Source organism: Euprymna scolopes, chromosome 2, assembly GCF_053919585.1.
Source record: "Euprymna scolopes isolate OS-2025 chromosome 2, ASM5391958v1, whole genome shotgun sequence".
In the NCBI taxonomy this organism is placed as follows: Eukaryota; Metazoa; Mollusca; class Cephalopoda; order Sepiida; family Sepiolidae; genus Euprymna; species Euprymna scolopes.
The window spans coordinates 30,659,069-30,673,115 of NC_136483.1; the positions used below are offsets into that span (position 1 = coordinate 30,659,069).

The 14,047-nt window shown below is 34.9% G+C and overlaps 4 non-coding genes across 4 annotated transcripts; 2 read left to right on the forward strand and 2 right to left on the reverse strand.

Annotated features, from left to right (window-relative positions):
• Positions 1–573: 573 nt before the first annotated feature.
• On the forward strand, positions 574–665 carry Trnak-uuu (transfer RNA lysine (anticodon UUU)). The gene is given in 2 exon segments: positions 574–610; positions 630–665. It is a non-coding gene; the product is annotated as a tRNA-Lys (tRNA).
• Positions 666–6,182: 5,517 nt separating this feature from the next.
• Trnap-cgg (transfer RNA proline (anticodon CGG)) lies at positions 6,183–6,254 on the forward strand. Its single transcript has one exon. It is a non-coding gene; the product is annotated as a tRNA-Pro (tRNA).
• A 6,254-nt stretch (positions 6,255–12,508) lies between these two features.
• Trnae-cuc (transfer RNA glutamic acid (anticodon CUC)) lies at positions 12,509–12,580 on the reverse strand. Its single transcript has one exon. It is a non-coding gene; the product is annotated as a tRNA-Glu (tRNA).
• A 1,001-nt stretch (positions 12,581–13,581) lies between these two features.
• Trnap-ugg (transfer RNA proline (anticodon UGG)) lies at positions 13,582–13,653 on the reverse strand. The gene has a single exon. It is a non-coding gene; the product is annotated as a tRNA-Pro (tRNA).
• Positions 13,654–14,047: the final 394 nt, after the last annotated feature.

The window sequence follows — 14,047 nt, forward strand, 5'->3', positions numbered from 1 at the left end:
CGGAGAAGCGAGAAACCTTTTAAGCGGTGTCAGGGGAGTTACTCAGTAAATGTTTTTGTTAAAAAAGAAAAAATGCCCACTCGGATTTTTATTTATTTATTTTGTTTGTTACGGCTATGTTATAATCCACTGTGTGTTTTATGGTTATTATTATTATCATTATTATATTTATTATTATTATTATTATTATTTTAAGTAGTAGTAGTAGTAGTAGTAGTAGTAGTAGTAGTAGTAGTAGTAAAGGTATGCAGTGAAGTTGGGTCAATAATCGGTCATACATTGGGAAATTACCCTTCAATCTATTTATTTCCCAAAACAACAGCTTGAAGATATAAATGTGCGTGCCAACGATTTTTCTTTGTTGTATTCTTAAAATGAAATTGACGCGTGACCCCTCTCGTGAAAAAATATGACAGAAACTTCACAGACGCTTATATCTATTACTTGAAAAAGCATTCGTATTAAATATAATCGGTTGGCGTGTTTTCTGTCACGGTTGAGAAATCACAATAATAGAGTGTGAAAACTTACAACAAAAAATAACAAGTGTTTATTGAATAATGTCAAACGTGAGCCTTCATAGCTCAGTCGGTAGAGCATCAGACTTTTACGAGTTATCATGTGAGGTCATCTGAGGGTCTGGGGTTCGAGTCCCCATGAGGGCTTAACTTTTTTTTTTGTATGTTGTTTTTTCATATTATTTTGTTTTATTTTGTTTTGTTTTTGTTGTTGTTGTTGTTGTTATGAGTCAGATATCATAATATTAAAATACTTTTATAATAAGATCATAAAGTTTATTAAGATTTTAATAAATTGCAATTAGTATTTGATTCCAAACTGTTCGATATTTTAATGTTAAGCACGCTATGGGTTTCGGTATTGCTCCTAAATAACTTATTTTTACTTGAAACCATATTTTAGTAGTAGTAGTAGTAGCAGTAGTAGCATTATTATTATTATTATTATTATTATTATTTTTGCCAGTATTATTTTTATTATTATTATTAGCATTATTATTGGCATTATTATCATTATTATTATTAGCATTATTATTGGCATTATTATTATTATTATTATTATTATTATTATTATTATTATTATTATTATTGGCATTATTATTATTATTATGATTATTATTATTATTATTATTATTATTATTAGTAGTAGTAGTAGTAGTAGTAGTAGTAGTAGTAGTAGTAGTAAAAAGAACACGAAGAACATAAATTATAAAGCAGCAAGTTCAATCATACGCACGAAACGTGGAAAACAAGTTGCTTTGGGGGCTAAGATCACAATGTAGTATCTGTTCTGATGCTACATTGCTACACTCACTTCACTTTTTTTTTACCTCGGCCAGTGGAGGAGATATTCTTCATGACTGAGGCAATTTTAATTTTTGTTCCTGTCCAGAATGCCCCTTTTTGGGAAGTCAGATTTACACACATTAAAATCTGACTTTGTGTCTAACTCTGCCCTCATGGGAAGGCAAGTCAATAGGAAGTCGGTTTGGGATGACAATTTTGATCAAAGCAAACAAATTCAAAAGGGAAATAACTCCATGTTTTAGCAATTATGTTTTAAACAAACAAACAAAAATGTGATATTTTCTAATAAAGCTTAGCAAGATGACATAAACCCGTGTGTAATTAAAAGCAGAGAAAAATATGTACCATAAAAATGGTATTACCTTGAGTTATCTCCCTTTTGCATTCGTTTATTTCAGCTGTCTTTTCTGCTATTTTTTTTTCAGTTTTTCTCATGTAAAATATCACTTACTATTTTTAATGTTTAATGTTATTTTTATGCACTAAAATTACGTAATAATATCAAAACCAATGAAAAAGAAGCAGTGACCTTACATTGGGGCATTATCTAAAAATGCAGGTGTCTTTGTTGAACAAAAAAGTTACCGTTTTATTTATTTTCTCGGTACTTGTACAGTTTAATCAAGACATTAAAAAAATGAAAACATCGGAAAAAAAGGTTATATTGTACGTACCCATTATGGAATGAAGTTCTTAGAAAAAAATCACTTAATTTCATAAAGTATTTTTTTTTTTACAGTCAAAAACAATTTGTTATAATACCGATCAAAAGGTTCGATTTTTAGGAAGAAAAGCTAGAATTAAAGATGGGGAGGGAGTGTCGGCGCTTTAAACTGAGTTATCTCCCCGTGGCGTGCCCCCATAAATCAAAGATGGCTAACTTTAACGCGCTGTCATAAAAACGTGTTTTTCCGCTGTAAAAAGAAAAGAAAAAAAAATACTTGATCAAATTAAGTGAAAATTTTTTCGGAGATCTTCAAGTCCAAAACGGATACGTATTTTCATTTTTTTTTAATGTCTTGATTAAACTGTACAAGTACCATTTTCTCGCAAAATACATAACTGATATCGCTCGACTGTGAAAAGATTTTTAGTTGTTTTTTCCATATCACTATCAATTAAAAAGGCCATAAAAAAGCAGTTCGATTTCTATGATTAACTCAATCGATCTGATAAACGTACCTACCTTATCTTATTTATAAACTCAATATGTCTTTGTGTCTGTGTGTCTCCATTTTTACATTTTTCAAAGTGCATCTCCCCCGAGACGTAAAGTCGCAGAGCGGCGTCAGGTGGGTAAAATAATTGCATTTTTTTGTGGGCCATTCTTTTCGGGTGAAATATCTGCTAAGGGGTCTAAATTGAAAAAAGGTAACTTGGCAGACGTAAGTCGACTAAACTTGGCAGACGTAAGTCGACTAAACTTGGCAGACGTAAGTCGACTAAACTTGGAAGACGTAAGTCGACTAAACTTGACAGACGTAAGTCGACTAAACTTGGCAGACGCAAGTCGACTAAACTTGGCAGACGTAAGTCGACTAAACTTGGCAGACGTAAGTCGACTAAACGTGTTATTTGCACGCATGTGCAAAACTAGCCTAGTGGGGGATGCTCTTTTCTCTTCCCTGCAACCTCTCTCCCACTGAAAGGACGTTGCGAGTCTGTCGTTGTTTTATCGTTATTTCCATGGGAAGTGCTCGTTTGAGCTCCAATGTTTGGTCCTCCCCCTCGCCAATTTAACACGAAAAACACCCGTCTAGCTGAAACCACTATCAGTAATTTTCCCCACTCTTTATCTGTGCCAAATCAAATGTAGATTCCATGAACAAAACTTCTTTCTTAGAAGTGCACGCCTGTCGAACTCTCTTCTGTTTGCCTGTGTCTCACCTGATTACAACTTGGATGTCTTCAAGTCCAACATAAACAAATTCCTAATAAACCGTCCCCTTAAGTAAGACACTTTATCAGATCTCCATTACTAACAATTACTACAATATTAGCCCATTGATTACTGTACACTCATTAACCCTTATCCTCGAGTGGCCTACGGGCCTTGATAAGTGGTGACTTCCATGTAAAAAAAACTATAAACTATACGTTAAAGTCGGTTCATTTAAAACTGTTTCTTATCCATCTGATGATAACTTAAACGGTAAAGAATAAGGCTGACACTCTATATGCTTTAGTTTCGATTCTAGCCGATGGCACTGAAGTCATATATATATATATATTTTTTTACTTTTGAAATCACTACTATGTATGGGGTACAATAGAATATATAATCATCGATAGAAACTTGGTTCTATAATAGTAAATACGAAATCTGCATAAGTTAAAATGTCATATTAAAGCGTAGTTTACAACCGAGCAACGCCGGCCAACCAACTAGTTTATAAATAACGATAAGAATAAGAATACTCGCCCTGGAACGGGTAAAATTAATTACTTGGATAGAACAGATGTGCACCACTTGTATCCTTTTGCGAAGATGAAAATCAAGATATAATGCTCCTAAAACTTATCTCTAGAATTCTTATTGCAGTCTTGATGTTGGAATTTTTTGTACCAATAATAGTATACCCCCCGTTTACATTTATGATTTTTTATCTGGTTCTTGTATTTGATTTTTTGTATTTTGTATCTTTTTTATTCTTAGTTTCATACAATTTGGGTTTGTACGAAACTCCCTTTAATTGGAAGAAAAGGGAAATGCTAGCTCCGTGATAAGGCCACGAGCCCAGCGCGAGATTCGCCCTCTTTTTTGGTTCCAGCGACGTGGATATTTGACGTGTTCATTGCCCGCCACAGACAAGGAATTTTGGAGCCTCCTTCAAAGAAGAAAACCCGGCAAGAATACCCCGAGCATGCGACGAGGCATGCTTCTGAAAACTATTTACGTTGCTACGTTTTGCACGTATATTGAAGGAGTGTAATTATTAAAATAAAAGACCTTATTTTACGTGACAAGGAATTTTGGAAACTCCTACAAAGAAGAAAACCCAGCAAGAATATCCCGGACATGCGACGCGGCATGCTTCTGAAATCCATCTGTGTGTCTACGGTTTGCACGCAAATATTGAAGGAGAGAAATTTCTAAAAGGACTTTAAATGAGAAAAAAAAAAAAAGAAAAAGGCACGTACCTGACTGGCTTTCAATTTGTGAGTACGCTTCTAAAATTTACTACATATGAGGGTGTGATTAGAAACTACTATTTTGAATCTTATTATTGTGTTCGTTCATGGATACGACATATTCATTATAAGAACCAGTGTTATTTTTTTTCATTAAATGTTACCTTGGCGTTTTTTAAATTTAATGCCCGCAAAGGTAAAGATTTGCAACTAATTTTATTGTGAATAAAATCTCTTCTTCGTTTCAAAGCAAGACCTTTATATTATATTCTTTACCCCCACCCTTTTTATTCCTTGCTGTTTTTTTTTTCAGGTTAGTAAATTTAGCGTCGGATTTATCTGGAAGCTAGATAACATTCCGACATTGATAAAACTGCATTACATAATTTACATTTTAGAAAATGTCTACAATTTGAAGTTTAAGTTTAATGGTTCTTAAGATGAAACTGAAATTCAGGGAATCTTGCTTAGTTGGCCTAACTGAGTGAAATTTAATACAAATCTGAAATTTCAAACATGAGCTTGTGTTGGTTAATGAAGAGTATATATATAGTGTGGCAGAAATTTTATAGTTGGTATATTTGGAAATAATTACCTCCGTTTATCGCTATATGACGAAAAGAAAAAGGGGGGGGGGCAAGTTTCATTTAAATCTAGCGTCAAATGATTCCTCAGTTTTTTTTGTTTTATTTTAACCCCTCCGCCCACCGCTAAACTCTTTTATAATACCACAAAGAAACTGAAATTTAGTGGATTATTTATTAATGTCTAATATCAATTGTTAAAATCGCACACAAATCACTCTTTCCCTTTTACATTAAACTAAATTAAACTAAATATAGTCTACATTATTTATTCTTCTGCCTATCACATGTTTTCATAATGATCGATTAATTAGTTTAGGAATGACTCCTATGCAGAGAAATATATGGTACTTGTACATTAAAAAAATCAAAATATCGAACAAGTTATATTTTACGTATCTTTTATGGAATGAAGTTCTCAGAAAAAATTCACTTAATTTGATCAAGTAGTTTTTTTTTGTTTTTTTTTTTACAGCGAAAAAACAATTTGTTATGATACCGATGAAAAGGTGGCCATGTTTCGATTTTTAGGAGAAAGCTAGTATTTAAGATGGGTAGAGGGTGTCGGCGCTTTAGACTGAGTTATCTCCCCATGGCTTGTTCTAAAAATCCAAACATGGCTGCCTCCAGCGCGCTATCATAAAAACGTGTTTTTTTCCGCTGTAAAAGAAAAAAAACAAAACAAAACAAAAAGAATACAAAAAACAAAAAAAAAACAAAAGAAAACTACGTGATCAAATTAAGTGAATTTTTTTTTGGGGGGGGGACTTCAGTTCAAAACGAATACATACAATATAACATTTTCGATATTTTCATTTTTTTAATGCGTTCATTAAACTGTACAAATAGCAAATATATAAATATGTACACATGCCTCGCTTTTTGTAAGTGGTGATTTAATGATTTCCGCTTTTTAGAATGAATGAAAAATATTTTCTCGAAAATCTTACCTAATCTCTAACCTGACTCTTCAAGAAAGCGACTAGTTTTATTACTGCAATCGATACTCTCTCTATATTAATACATGTCTTCCGGCTTTCATGAATACGTGGTAAAGAATTTTAAAGTCTGTCAGTTGCTACGATAAGCTGACCTATTTCTTATTATATAACGCTTATATTATCTCTGACTGTTGTCTGTTGGCTCGTTGGTCTAGGGGTATGATTTTCGCTTCGGGTGCGAGAGGTCCCGGGTTCAATTCCCGGACGAGCCCAAGGCAATTTTGTTTCTCACTATCATAAAAAGGAACTTCACTTAATTGTTTGTTTTAAACATATTTTTTATCTCGACTTTTTATTTGTGTACACCTTAGCGTCCTCATACCTTGACCTATGGTCACCATGCTTGTTCAAGATATCGGTCATAGCCTAACTTAGAACTGGTTTAATCTGACACATTTAGGTCAAAGGTCAGGGTCCAAGAAAGGACAAAAGTCATACTTTGAGCGATAACTTTGGTTCTGTTTACCGTAAAGCTTTAATTGTTTTTTGTTTTTTTTTTCACATATGATCTATGGCTCTAATGTCCTCTGATAACAATGAGCACTACCCAACGGTGCGCTCTCTTGGTAACATATCACGTGCGGACGTGTGTGAGAAAATCAGCAGCAGACGTAGGATAGCTGGCTAACGAAAGTATTAGCTGCCGCCGTTAAAATACGTATACAAATTGACAAGTGCGTATGCGCTGAAGTCACAGGAAGAAGGAGAGAAAAAGAGAAAGGTAAAAAGGACAGAACATGGTCGATCAAGAAAAGCAAAGTGCCCAACGGGGAAGATGAACGTGTGAAGTCAAGAGCGAGAAAGCGCTGGCTTAAGCCGGCATCAGGTGGCGGGGACAGAGACAGAGACATTTAAAAAGCACATTTTATATGTAGTAGAACACGTGTGCGTGAAAAGACTCTTGAAAGATAATGAAATGCGTTATTTTGGAAAAAAGCACGAATACATGGATTTCATTTGCACTTTTAAAAATGCCAAATCAGATTTTCATTTCTTTCCTATTTTGTTTATTTGTTCCTATGCAGCGGTCCTAGACAACGTGTGGGTCCGACAGGTTTGAAATGTAACGACAGAGTTAAAAAGTAATGACCACGTTACCTACGCTTCTCTGTCATAATTTAAGGAATACTTTATACAAGAAGTAAAAATCAGATAAGACTCTGACCCATCCTTACGTTGTCAGACAGGGATATGCAGTCTCATGGCTGAAATCAAACTGAGTTGATTAACTTTGATAAAATCAAACTTTACTGATCATATTTCCATCCTCTGCAGAAGGTTGGTTAGACACAAGGTCAGATGTGGTTTTGAGAAGCCAGCGTATCTTGGCCTCAGAAAATACCCGAACAACCCTACCGGGACTCAAAGCAAGAATCATATCCTAGACTAACGAGCCTATGATAGTGACAGTAGATATTGAAGAACAATGAGTCAATTTATTGATTGATAATTGTCATAACTATTTTTAAAATTTATTTATCAAACTGGTTATTTTAAAAACCAAGATTACAAAGCGACATTAATTGTAAAAGTGAAAATTAATTTACGATATATATATATATATATATATATATATATATATATATATATATATATATATATATATATATATATATATATATAATTTATGTCGTGTTACGATTTAGACATTATAACTGATGTCGCTAAGCAGTAAAAAATAATTCTTGGTTTTACAAAAGCAGGAGAAACTAAAACAAAACAAAAAACTGCGTTGATTAAGGCATGTGACACAGATAAGCTTTGTATTATCTTTGAAAAGATATGGGTTGAATTTTATCATGGTTGGTTGCAGGTATGGTCAGAGGCTGCTGCTTGTCATAAATAGGGTCAGAATTGCCGATAAGAATAATGACGACGAGGACGACAATGATGATGATGATGATGATGATGATGATGATGATGATGATGATGACGATGACGACGATGATGATGATGACGATGATGATGACGACAGAAGTACATAAAACTACTGCTAGTTGTTGTCATCGTGGATTACCTTCAGACGGTTACTACCACTGTTGCTACTGCCATCGTCATTGTCATCATAGCGAGTCTCTACCTTCTCTGACGACAAGGCTGGTGACAAACCCCAAATAACTGATGAATGTTAAAAAGGCCCCTCTTTTATACACGTGAGCAGGTGCTGGTCATCGGGAAGAAAGGAAAATTGACCATCTGAAGTTGTAAAAAGATTAACGTCCGGTTTTTGTTATTAGTAGCTCCGACGTGTAATCTGGACACGTTAAATCAAATTTGGCGAAGTCTCAAGGTTTAAATTGCATAATAGAAAAAAGTTTGATAAAATTAAATAAAGAAAAGCGATATAGATTAATATTTTGAAAAATGTTAGTTTCCTCGCCATTTAACGGTTTCAGGGTAAGTAGAGGAGGGTTAAGGTTTCTTTCTACAGTGTATTGGCTTACCTGTATCTTTCCTTATTATCGGCTTTATCACATATTTTACATATCAAATAACAGGATGTAAAGTAACGACATATCGTCGCATTGTTAGACTAGTTAAACCTCTTTTCCCATCCGAGGGTCTCAGTCTGTTGCATTACATGTTAGAATCGTCATTGTTTGACTTTGTATATTGTTATTTGAATAAATATGCAGAGAAAATTGTTTTCAAATTTCTCACAAACAAAATAATAAGCGAAATTTAGTCTTCAAAATCCATAAAAATTGCGATGCTTATTTTAATTTTAACAAAGAAAAAAAAATACGGAACTGTTTTTTAAATTCATTCTTGTCTTTCATTTTTATTTTTATATCTCTACTTATATACAAAACACAATGTATGCGTGTGTGTTATGCACTTCGAAAGGACTGGGCCGATTGCTTTGAAATTTTATACAGATGCACGTCATGTATCTGGAAGTGTTTGTAGATAGATTTTGCATCGGAATGTTTCCAATAAATATCGAAAATCGAAAAAGGAAAAACAAAAATCGAAAATCGAAAATCGAAAAACGAAAAACGAAAATCGAAAATCGAAAAACTCCGATTAAAGAAGAAACATTCCTATTCGAGCAAAGTTTACATTCTTATACAGCCTAACCTTACGAGTGCATTTTAGAAAGTTTATCACTGCACAAGCAGAAATGCTAGGCGAATAAAATTAACAGAAGGTTCTTTGACAAGACAGCGGCGCGTTCGGTATGAATATGCCTGTTCAGAGCGCCATTCTACCATGGAACTTTTGCATTTTAAACTGTAATTCAAGCCAATATCTCTCTATTTCTACTAATATAAGGTTATTTGACTGTGTGTGTGAGTTCTTTTCTTACTGACTCCGAAATGGCTGCGCCGGTTGCTTTAAAATTTCACACATATGTACTTTATGTGTCTGGAAGTGTTCTTAGATAGATTTTCTATCGGAATGTCTCTGATAAGTATTGCAAATCCAAAATCGAAAATAATCCGGTTAAAAAAAGAACAGTCTGATTTTGACCAAAGGTTAACACCGATGCGATTTAACATCACCAGTGCATTTTAAAAGTTTTTTCACCGCACAAGTAGAAGGGCCCGGATATAAAATAAACAGCGGGTTCTTTGATAAGACGGGGGCGCGTTCGAAATTAACGTTTCTATTTATAGCACAATTGGACCGTGATACTTGACTTTAATATTTTAAACTGTAATTTAAGCCATTGTATGAAATAATTTTGTAAAATCAACCATATCTTCGCTATAGTGCAATGCATTGTGGACTACTGTGGAAGGCATGTGAAGCTTCAGTGTATCGTGGTGGGTCACCAACTAGAGCAGACAATCAATCGATATGATTGAAAAGATATACACTTTCATCGATTTCGATGACAATAAATGTATTGGAAGTGTGGAACATTCGTTGATCCTAATCCAAACTCGGGCAACGTCGGATCTCCCTGCTAGTATAGAATAAGGTTTCAATACAAATTGCATTTCTTATTTTTCTTTTTCAATGCATTGCTTAAATCGATTTCTAATGTTTTTAAGCTCTCATTTATTATCGACAGTGTGGCAGTGTGACATATCTTGCTAGTTTATACCACGTGGATGACGTCACATTTCAGCGAATAAGCCTGTTTTACGAAGGTCGCACTAACAGAACATAGCCAATACTAAAACAACACTAAAACAATATTTGTAAACGTTCGTTTTGTGATAATAGTGGCAAATTCGTTCTTTATGCGGGAATCATAAAAATCTCATAATTTAATAGCAAACAAATCACGTGTTCTTCGAATTTGATCATTTTGAAAGACGGTAACCAGATTTTTTTAATTCATTTAATAATCAGGATGAAGTTTTGAAGTGTTGAAATATAAAAAATTTAATTACCGTTTTTAATACAGATATACCCGTGGCGTGGTACTTGGCTTAGGTAGAGGTCGTCTTTGGGGGACGATAATGTCTGTGTAGAGCCAAGAATCACACCGAAATTTAACGTGAATTGAAGTATAAAAGATTTTGATACAATATAGAAGAAAATAAAAGTTATTTTCTATAATAAAAATGTTAATGGTACAATACGTGTTTGGTTAAAGAAGTTGAGTGAATAGACGTTTCAAGTCAATATATTCATAGAGTTAATATATTGATTTGTGAGTATTTGGCAGCGTGGCATTGTGTATGTGTGTGCGTTTACTTTGTTTTTGTTAGTGCGTGTTTAACTGTACGCAAGTTGATAAAGCTGTATGCGTGTGCCATTCAGTTCTTTCGCTTTGTCACCCCGGCCCCGAAGGGCACGGGTGGTTTCTAGAGAATATGTTCTTGGTTCCTTTCGTTCGGCTGACTCATAAAGACATTACCAAGGCCGTTTCAAAGAAAGTGGGCTCTCGCTACCGTACTAGAAAATTTCTTGCGCGTGAGAGTATTCTATACCTCTACAAAGCCACCATTCGCACATGCATTAAGTATTATTGCCACATCTGGGTTAGTGCTTCTACTGCAAGTCTCTCCTCTTAGACAGGGTCCAAAATAAGTCTTAAATCTAATAGGTTCGCACTACCAGCCAAGTTCCAACCTCTGCCTCATCGTCGCAATGTTGCATCTATGAGCTTGTTTTACAAGTACTTTAATGGAATGTGCTTGGATAAACTCTCAGCACTTGCTCCCCCGTGTTGTACATACTCCTGATCAACCCGACAAGCAGCAAAATCCCACCCCTTTACTGTTGAGGTCCTTAGGCGCTAGAAAGCCTTCTACTCTAATAGTTTATTCCCGCGAACTGCCAGACTCTTGAATTCTCTCTCTGTTTCCTGCTTCCTCTGACTGTATTGGCATGCAGAATATTTTGACATGCAATGTAAACATATCTTGCTACTCAACTCCCCACAATCTTCTATTAGATATAATCCCAAATACTAGCGCATTGCAAGTAACAATATACCTTGCTTGAGGTGAAAAGGAGTAAATAAAATAAATTACGCATAAAAAAATCTAGGAATTTCTTTCTTTTACTCAACCAAGGCTTGAGAGTCTAGTCTGCCCTACAATTATATTCATAGATGGTGCTGCTACACGAGGGAGAGAACGCCAGAAAAAAATGTATATATATATATATATATATATATATATATATATATATATATATATATATATATGGGATAGGATTGATGTGTAGTTTGCTTGAAGCATTGTGTGGGATAGGTATGTAGTAATGATTTAGAAGGCTGTCACAATGCGAGGAATGAAATATAGTCGTTGTTGATAAAAGTAGACGAAACAAGTGGAGATTTACAAATCAATAAGTACATACACATATATTTATTCAGTTGTAAACATATGTGTATGTACTTATTGATTTGTCAATCGCCACTTGTTCTCGTCTACTTTCACAAACAACGACTATATTTCATTCCTCGCATTGTGACAGCCTTCTAAATCTTTGCTACATATATATTTGTTTCCACATGTGACGGCACGGTCCTTAACAAATGCGTCCACGCAATTCTGAATACCACCGCCGAATCGACATGCCATGCCACGAACAAATCCGTTGAATCGATACACACGTTCCCAAGCAGAACCGAACAAATCTCGCCGAATCGACACGCCACGAAACGAAAATCCAATGCCGCGAGACACGTTATTAAAGAAGTGTATGTCAAAACCCGCAAACAGCTTATCGGCTTGTTTTTTTCATAGCTGTTGGGCGAAAACAAATTGTCACTTTGGGGTAAGATGGATCTAGTTCATTAGTGGACTTGATTTGTAATCGAAAGGTATCGGGTTCGCTTTTCACCGCAGGTAGGCCCGACTCATAGTCATACGCTTGTGCGCTTTCGCGCATGCTCGGCACAGATGGATGGTGGATCTATAAACTAAAAACAATCAATAAAACCATTGTAGGAGATGAGAGAGAACTTGAACAAACATACTGAGCTCACAATCCACACTTGTAAACACTGAACTGGAACTATGACATCACAAAATTAAATTAGCGAAAAGCAAAATATTTCCCAAGCGGGGAATCGAACCCCGGCCGCCGCGGTGAGAGCGCGGAATCCTAACCACTAGACCACTTGGGAATTGCTTGTGTTCGTACACTTTACAAAACTATTATTGGTTATAATACACATTCTTTTTGCTACTGAACGGAACGACTGAAACAGCATGACTTCTGTCTGGCAATCTCATTTTCACTCAACAGAAACGCTTTTTCACAAAACGTTGTGACTTTTTATTATGCAGTCGATACTATCCATCTATTAATAGTTTTCTTCGCTCTTCTTGTTCTCTTTTTCCCCTTTTTGTCCTTTCGTTTTCGTCATCGTCCTATATGAATGTTTTACTGATGTAAGAGTGCACACACACACACACACACACACACACATCACACACACACACATCACACACACACGCACGCGCATGCGCATGCGCACTCAAACACGCAGAGCACGTGCGGGAAAAATTCCCCTTTACTGATGATTAGAGCTATGACAAGAGAATATTCTTTGGTAAATTTTTACGACATGCCTAAGCGTATTATAAACACCTCAACCCTCCCATATTAAGAACAGCTTTCGGAATAAACACTCCCCAACCTCGAAAGCCGTACTTAGCATGAGGAGGTTGGGAGGGGGTGTTTATTCCGAAAGCTGTTCTTAACATGGGAAGGTAACGCTGGGGCACGTCGTAAAAATTTACGAAAAAATATTCTCTTCTACTTATGATATTATATAGTAAGAAAGTTTTACTTCATTATATTTGCAAAAAATAAATAACATATGATGAATATGGAGGGGAGTTTGCAAAATAGTAAACAAGAAAAGAGAGATTACAAAAACAAAACAAATAACTACCACCAAACACAAGAAAATTTACTTTCTTACTTCTTGAAGCAACAATATAACGCGCATATTCTGTTAAAGATATTAATTATCAACAATTCAGATTTTGTTATTTGATGTGATTTTCGGACAAGTTCAGTTTGTAAAATTTCTGAAACAAAATAACAGTTTTATTATTAAACATCATTTACATAAAATAGTTTTTAGAAGAAATAGAGAAAAGAAAAAAAAAACAAGTTGGGCTCGTCCGGGATTCGAACCCGGGACCTCTCGCACCCAAAGCGAGAATCATACCCCTAGACCAACGAGCCAGCTGATGCTGAGCTGATATTATAGACAATTCATTTGTTAGTTTACAATTTCACTTGATTATCATTAAAACTATTTGTGAAGTTAGTTTATTTATAGTTTCAGCTGCAGTTATAAAAACAAGGATTAATTAATACCGCCGTTTTACTGTATGTAACGCTTCATTTAAATCATGTGTTTCGGGGGATGCAGAGATTTTGTTATATTTTTATAACTGGTGTCGCTTGTATTAATCCTTGTTTTTGCAGCAGCAAACACAACTATAAAAACAAAACAATTCACAAATCTGTGCTGATTAACATAGATTTATGATGTTTCTTATATTCTTCTATATACGTGCAAAACGAATGGCCGATCCCGAAAGTGATTTTTTTTTACAAAGGAGTTACCACTTAT